This window comes from Hirundo rustica, chromosome 4, assembly GCF_015227805.2.
Source record: "Hirundo rustica isolate bHirRus1 chromosome 4, bHirRus1.pri.v3, whole genome shotgun sequence".
Lineage (NCBI taxonomy): Eukaryota > Metazoa > Chordata > Aves > Passeriformes > Hirundinidae > Hirundo > Hirundo rustica.
In genome coordinates, this window is record NC_053453.1 from 72504374 (window position 1) to 72510908 (window position 6535).

Here is a 6535-nt window from a genome sequence, read left to right on the forward strand (position 1 = left end):
CTAGTGGGATCAAAACAATCACTTTTCTAAACTTAAGTGGCTGTTAGGAAGAGGAAGAAAATTTTGACTATCATTTAATAGGTACTCTGATCAGGTGCTGCTTATAAGCAAGATGATTTACAGACAAGAAAATAATATCTGTGAGCAGCCACCAGGCAAAATTTGCTGTTATTGTTAATTTTGCTAGGATTGGCTAGTAAAACAAAAATAAAAATTACAGAAATCAAAGACAGGAGATGGCCATTGGCAAAAACAAACATCTTCATATATTTTCTGGTTTTGCGTAGAGTTTTCCTGGAAGGGTCCATCTGAATCAGAACAGGATTGATGATTATGCTTCTAGAATAAAAAGGGTGAGTTCTCCTATTCAGTGTGTATGAACAATGCTTCCCCTTATCCAGTAAACACTTCTCATTTTTGATGTTGTTTGAATCCCTCTTTAAAACAAAAAGGTTGGAAATATGAGAAACAGCAGTCAAGGATACAATTCCTAAATATTTGTTTGATTTTGTGGTCTGTGACTTTCAATTACCCTCACAAAAAGCACAGGACACCAGTGAAGTTGTGCTGGGTTTCCGTCTTTGTAAGGAGTTCAGCACCAATTCCTGCACGAATGAATAATTTGTGTTAAATGTGATCCATCCTTCAAAGCTTTCCTCCAAGACATTCCTGTTCAAGGGACTACTGTCAGTGCAGTCCTAACTCCCAAAGTTCAAACCCCAACTTTCCCAGTGTTTGGAAAAAACATAATATTTACCAATTACCTTTACATTTTTAATTTTCATATTTACATTTTTAATTGTCATCTACATCTTGGCACAGAGAGAAATATTCCAAATAGTTTATACTTTTTCTAGCTGTTCATTCCAAATGAAATAAACCAGGCAATGTACAGACTAGATTACAAAGGAGATGTCACCTGCTGCTCTGAGGCCAGATGTGCGTATAACCAACACTGGGAAAGCACATTTCTAATTTTGCTGAACCGCAAGACTGGAAATTAAATGAGAATTTCCATTCAGAGAGAGCAGGCTTCCTTTAAGGGCATGAAGGGAAGATGTATGAGATAAGAAAAGTATATTTAGGTATTGTCTGCCTTGATTATGCCATCTCTTTTAGTTTAGTTTTTTAGTAGGAAACTCTGGCATTCTCAGCAAGCTGGGCTTACAAATGTTACCAAAGTGTAATAGCTCCCCCTGCCAGGTTTAGATAATAAGCTACATTTCATACGTGTGTAGATACCCTCACACACACTCCAGAAATAAATTAACACCTATGTTACCATTTGCTGTCACTGCTTTAATCTTCAATGATTATTAGATCAAAAGAAAAAAAAAAAAAAAGTGCACCTAATACCTAAAGTGTGTTAAAGTAATTTTGTAAAACTTTCAAAGAAGCAGATATTAATATTAATTTGAATTCAGTGTGGGCGAGAGAAATGTAAAATTATTCCAAGCAGTAAGGCAGAAATAAACTAAATTACAAAATTTTAATTTTGCTTTAATTTACTGTTAACTTTTCAGTCTTCTATCAAATTAACCTATTTTTTTAATCTCAGGAACTTAATTTCATGAAAGATAGTTGTAGGCTAAAACTGTTGACTGCTGGCAAGTTAGGACCAAGCTCTTTTTGTGTTGCACCATGTTTGGTCCACTTTTATCTTCAATAAAACTGATGAGAAGGGTTGAGAGCTAACAGCCTTAACCTTTAGAAACCTACACTCATGACTGATACCAAGGATTATAGGATTTCTATAGGATGATTCTGAAAAGCAAGCTGTTAAAGAAACAATAAAAAATTGTATCTGAACGGGTAGAATTCAAATCTCATGGAATCCCCAGTCTTAAAAACACTCAACAACCTTACGGACATGTGAAAATGTCTACATACGTGTCTATCTACAGAAGAGATACACTGGTAATCTCTAGGCTGAAGTCTTGAAAATTGGAGTGTGAAAGTATGTAATAAAAATAAAAATAAAAATAAAAATAAAAATAAAAATAAAAATAAAATGTACTCATTGAAAAAAATATTTTTTTCCAACCTCTGCTTCCTCTTCCATCTCATCCCCACACTGGCTTATGCATTAATTTAAACCCAGCAATTTTTTTTATAATCTTGCAGTTAATTTACAATGAGCCAGTCAGGCATCCTTCACCTTTAATGCAAATTACCAGTGTATGTGATTAATGAATTTTTTATTGCTGGCTGTTTACTATAGTCAGTTCAAAATATTGAGGAACTCTAAATTAGGTCCCATGGAAATCGTGGAATTGTTTAAGAAAATGTAGTCCTAACGCAGTAAAAAAAATTGCTCTTCAACTTTTATTTTTCAGCTGCTCATATTTGGGATCACCTGTTTTCAAAATTGGGACAAAAGATTCCGCAGTGAGTTCACCAAGTTTTTAAATTTAATGTCCCATTCTGGAAGGAGCTGGACCCATAAGAATGAAACGAGATGCGTGACACGGTACCTGTGGGAATCAAAAATTTCCTGCTGAAAAAGAAAAATTCCTCCAGTTATGACTTCAAGAGGGGAGGCGCTGGCAGAGCCAAGTAAGGCTGGTGGTGGAGTCTCTTTTCTCCCTCTGTAAAATATGTTAGAACAGTAAGTGTTTATACGGAACTAAAAGGCCGCTTTGATCTCACCGCGGTGATGGAGTTGACAACAGCAGTAAACAGTTGCAGAGTCTATCTGTCATGATTTGAGATGCTGAGCTTTAGGAATACACAAGAGGAGATAAAATTGAGATGGAGATAAATGCGTTTATTTCCTTGTGGCTACTCCATTTCACTGTCATTAGCACGGGAATTCTCAGGCACAAAAAGCATCATATTCAGAAAAAGCCGTTCAGCAGACACCTATTTTTCAAGACTGTCCATTGCTAAGTGAGAAAGACAAGGGTATACTTTACTTTTTTTTTTTTTTTTTTTTTTTTTTTTTTTTTTTTTTTTTTTCCCATTGCTTCATCCTTACTCCTCTCATAACTTCTAAGGAGAAAAATAAGGAACAAATTCCTATCACTCAATGCTTTGATATTAAATGGTTGGACACTTCTGAGGCCGTGATCCGCTCCAAGCTCATATCCTGTGCTGCTGACAACTGTTATAGTATTTGTATGGGTCCCAAGAAAAGCTGCAGTAAATTGAAGTTAAGGGATTTTTGCAACTTGAAGACTTGTGCCCCTTATAAGTGAAATGTTTGGTTTTGGTTTTGTTTTGGCTTTTTTTTTTTTTTTTTTTTTTTTGGATGCTTGTTTGTATGAAATCAAAGGCTCCTGTTCAATATTGATCTACAAATAGGGACCTATTTTGCCCATTTGACCAGAAGCTTGAGAAGCGAATGCTTGGTTTGAGAGACACCAAATAAATACAGGAATTTGTGAAAATAAAGTCTGAGAGGAAATATTTCAGATTCCTTGGATCATTAGTCACTTTTGAACATCTTACTTTTCCCTTCTAGGGTCTGGATTCGGGAATCTATCTAGTAGGAGACAAACTCCATAAAAAGAAAATGAAATCACAAAATTGATCACACATCAGAGAACCTTGTCTGTATAGGCATTTTGTCTTTCATGAAAGCACTACAAAGACAGAAAATAAAACAATACGTTGATTTTTTGGGAGAGTGCAATTCAAGAATAGAGGAAACTATCTAAGCTGTCATGGGAGGTGGACAAAATGCATAATAATGTTGGTATTTTAATGGTCTGCTTTCACCATGAGAAGTCCTTTAAATCTCTTTTGTATGATTAAGTTACGCAGGGTCTTAAAATAGAGAAAGGTGAAATGGTCAAGAGGTGACCAGGAAGAATAATTTCACAGGTGGAGGACAGAGCATTTCTTTTCTGTCCATGTCTCAAAGAGATTGAGGTATGGTTTGATTTGAGCTTATGTCTGTTACTAAGCACAGAAAAATTTGTAAATGCATAATTACCGTGTCCATTTGACAGCCTACATGATCTGCCAGTACATCTGAGGGAAAAGATCAAAGCAAAGAATTCACAGACTTGTGCATGCAACGATGAAGTTATTGTATGATGTTTTTCAGTTTAACTACAAATTCTACTTGTATGTAAAAATGTCATTTATATTTTTGCAGAAGTTCTTCTAAATTAACTTTCATTATTTATTAATTTAACCTGATGATGTCTTATAATTGGAACTGCTGAGAGATTGACTACAGTGTGGCACTTCCCTACAATTAGAACTGCATTGTTCACGACTGCAGAAGTTTTTAATATACTCACTCACACTTCTGTTTGCTTGAGGAATGAAGTGGGTGAAAACACCTAAAGACCCTGAAAATATGGGCACATGTAAATACATATAACTATAATGTTATACATCTAGGCTAAGAGTAGTTTATTTTAAGTGGTTTAGAATGCAAATAGTTATTCTGATATGGAAAGAAGCAGTAGGAAAGTGAATGGTAGCCCAGAAGTTGTTAAATTATACACAGGGGTTCCTTGGAGGTCTGGTTATATAGCTATATATATGCATTTCAATATAGGAATAGTGGCAAATGATAGCTGCATACCGTAATAATAATTACTTTTTATTTACAGTAGTATGAATTACCTCCATTTTATACTGGAATAACAAAGACATAGATCTGGCCACTGGCTTTGCCCAACAGTTCTTTCAGCCAAAGAGCAACACAACCAGAAATTACTCCATTCTTTTTTAAAAGGAAGAGAAATCATGGAGTAAGGACATCATCAAACTACAGGTTTATATTATATTATATAATACTTTATCAGAAGTATTGCATTGTGCACCTGGATCGTTAATGAGCCCAGCAGAAACAAAAGAGAGATGCTGTGTTCTCACTGACCTCCCTGGCTATGGAAAATCCCTGAGGTGCAAGGCAGGGGAGGCAGGGAGAGCAACTCAAGTTTTTTGGGAGAGCAAATACCGGGACAGCAAAGCAGCAAAACCTTCCACTTTCCAGATGGAGCATTGTTAATATTCTGGATTTGTGGCGCCGCGCTGTTTTGAAACAAATAAAACAAAGTAATAAAAAAAACGAAGTTCATTTGCCATATGGCTGTTTATTTCTCCGTGCTACAGCTCGGAGATAAGTAATGTATGGCTTCTCAATATGGCACATGCACACGCTCCTCCCAGGTGCATACGATCTAGCACACCTAGATTAACACAAGCCAAACTCCTTTTGATTGCATTGAACATGTGGCACCGTGGCTTAAGGGATTTTATCCTTCAGCTGGAGTATAAGACACGTCTGACAGCCAGCAGAGGAAAAGATGCATTTAGGACTGGAAGGAAGAGTACAGGGGGAAGAGGCAGGTGGATGCAAAGGCACAGAAGATAACGTGGTTGGCTGTTCAGCGTTGTCTGTGTGAAATTAGGGCTTGGGAATTTGGGATTCTGGCAGCCCAGACAAACAGAGATTTGTCTAAAGGGAGGGTGAAACATGAGCAGCAGCATCTCTGGCTCACCACCATCAGGAGATTTGAGCGGATACGAATTTGAGCAGACACAAATCTCTTCCTGGTACCCATCAGAGAATGACCAAAAATGGCAAAACTTCCAGTACCCCTCAGACTCTTGCAGGTATGTTCAGGGAAGGAATGTTGCCTGCCTTTCAGGCATTTCATGGCATCTGAAAGTAAATATAAATAGCGTTTATAAACATATTTATACATATATAAAACATAGAAAGCCATATCTAGCTACTGTTGACTCTATCTACAGAATTTTCCTTTGCAGCTTAGGACAGCCACAGTACGCTGAACTTTCTGCCTTCTCTTATCTCAGCTGGCACACCATGATTTTTTTTTTATTATTATTTTTTTTTTTTTTTTAAGTAAAAATAAAAGAAATTCACTAAGGATCTTAACGTCATGTGTTACTTAATTTTCCTGAATTTGTCAAAGCAATCAAAGGAAGGCCAGGCCTACCACAAGCACGTGAGAAGTTTAGAGAATCTGTGTTTATGTAGGGGAGCATAGGTGTGTGTTCTCTGCTCTGCTGAAGGAGGATAAATCATGGCTGAGGATGCTAGTGTTACATTGTAGGTAATATTACCCTTGCAATAGGAATCTGGAATGGTTCGCTTAGAGAAGTTGCTCCATTCCTTTTACCTTCTTTTGTCCTGATTTGAGGTTTTCTCTCTTATTTCTAGGACGTGACTGAAGTTTGGAGTACCATTGCACATAGAAGTGAAGTGCATGTAGACACAGAAGTATTCTGGGGGTTCTGATCAAACCCAGTCTCACAGATCAGTGATGACCATATAATGCTCATGGGGGGAAAAAGAAAGCGTATTAAGAAATTATTATTATCGAAGAAATTATCAAATCAATTATTCCACACCTTCCCCTGACTGCTCATTTAGGACAGCCATTTAAGAAAATCAATGGCAACGTACAATATCATTTAAATTAATTTGCAACCCATGACATTCCAAACAAAGGCCTAAACCAAAGAAATAAGGATACGGCGTCCATAGAAAACCAAAAAAAAAAAAAAAATCTTTTTTTTTGTTTCCTTTGCTTTGGTTAAATGGAGA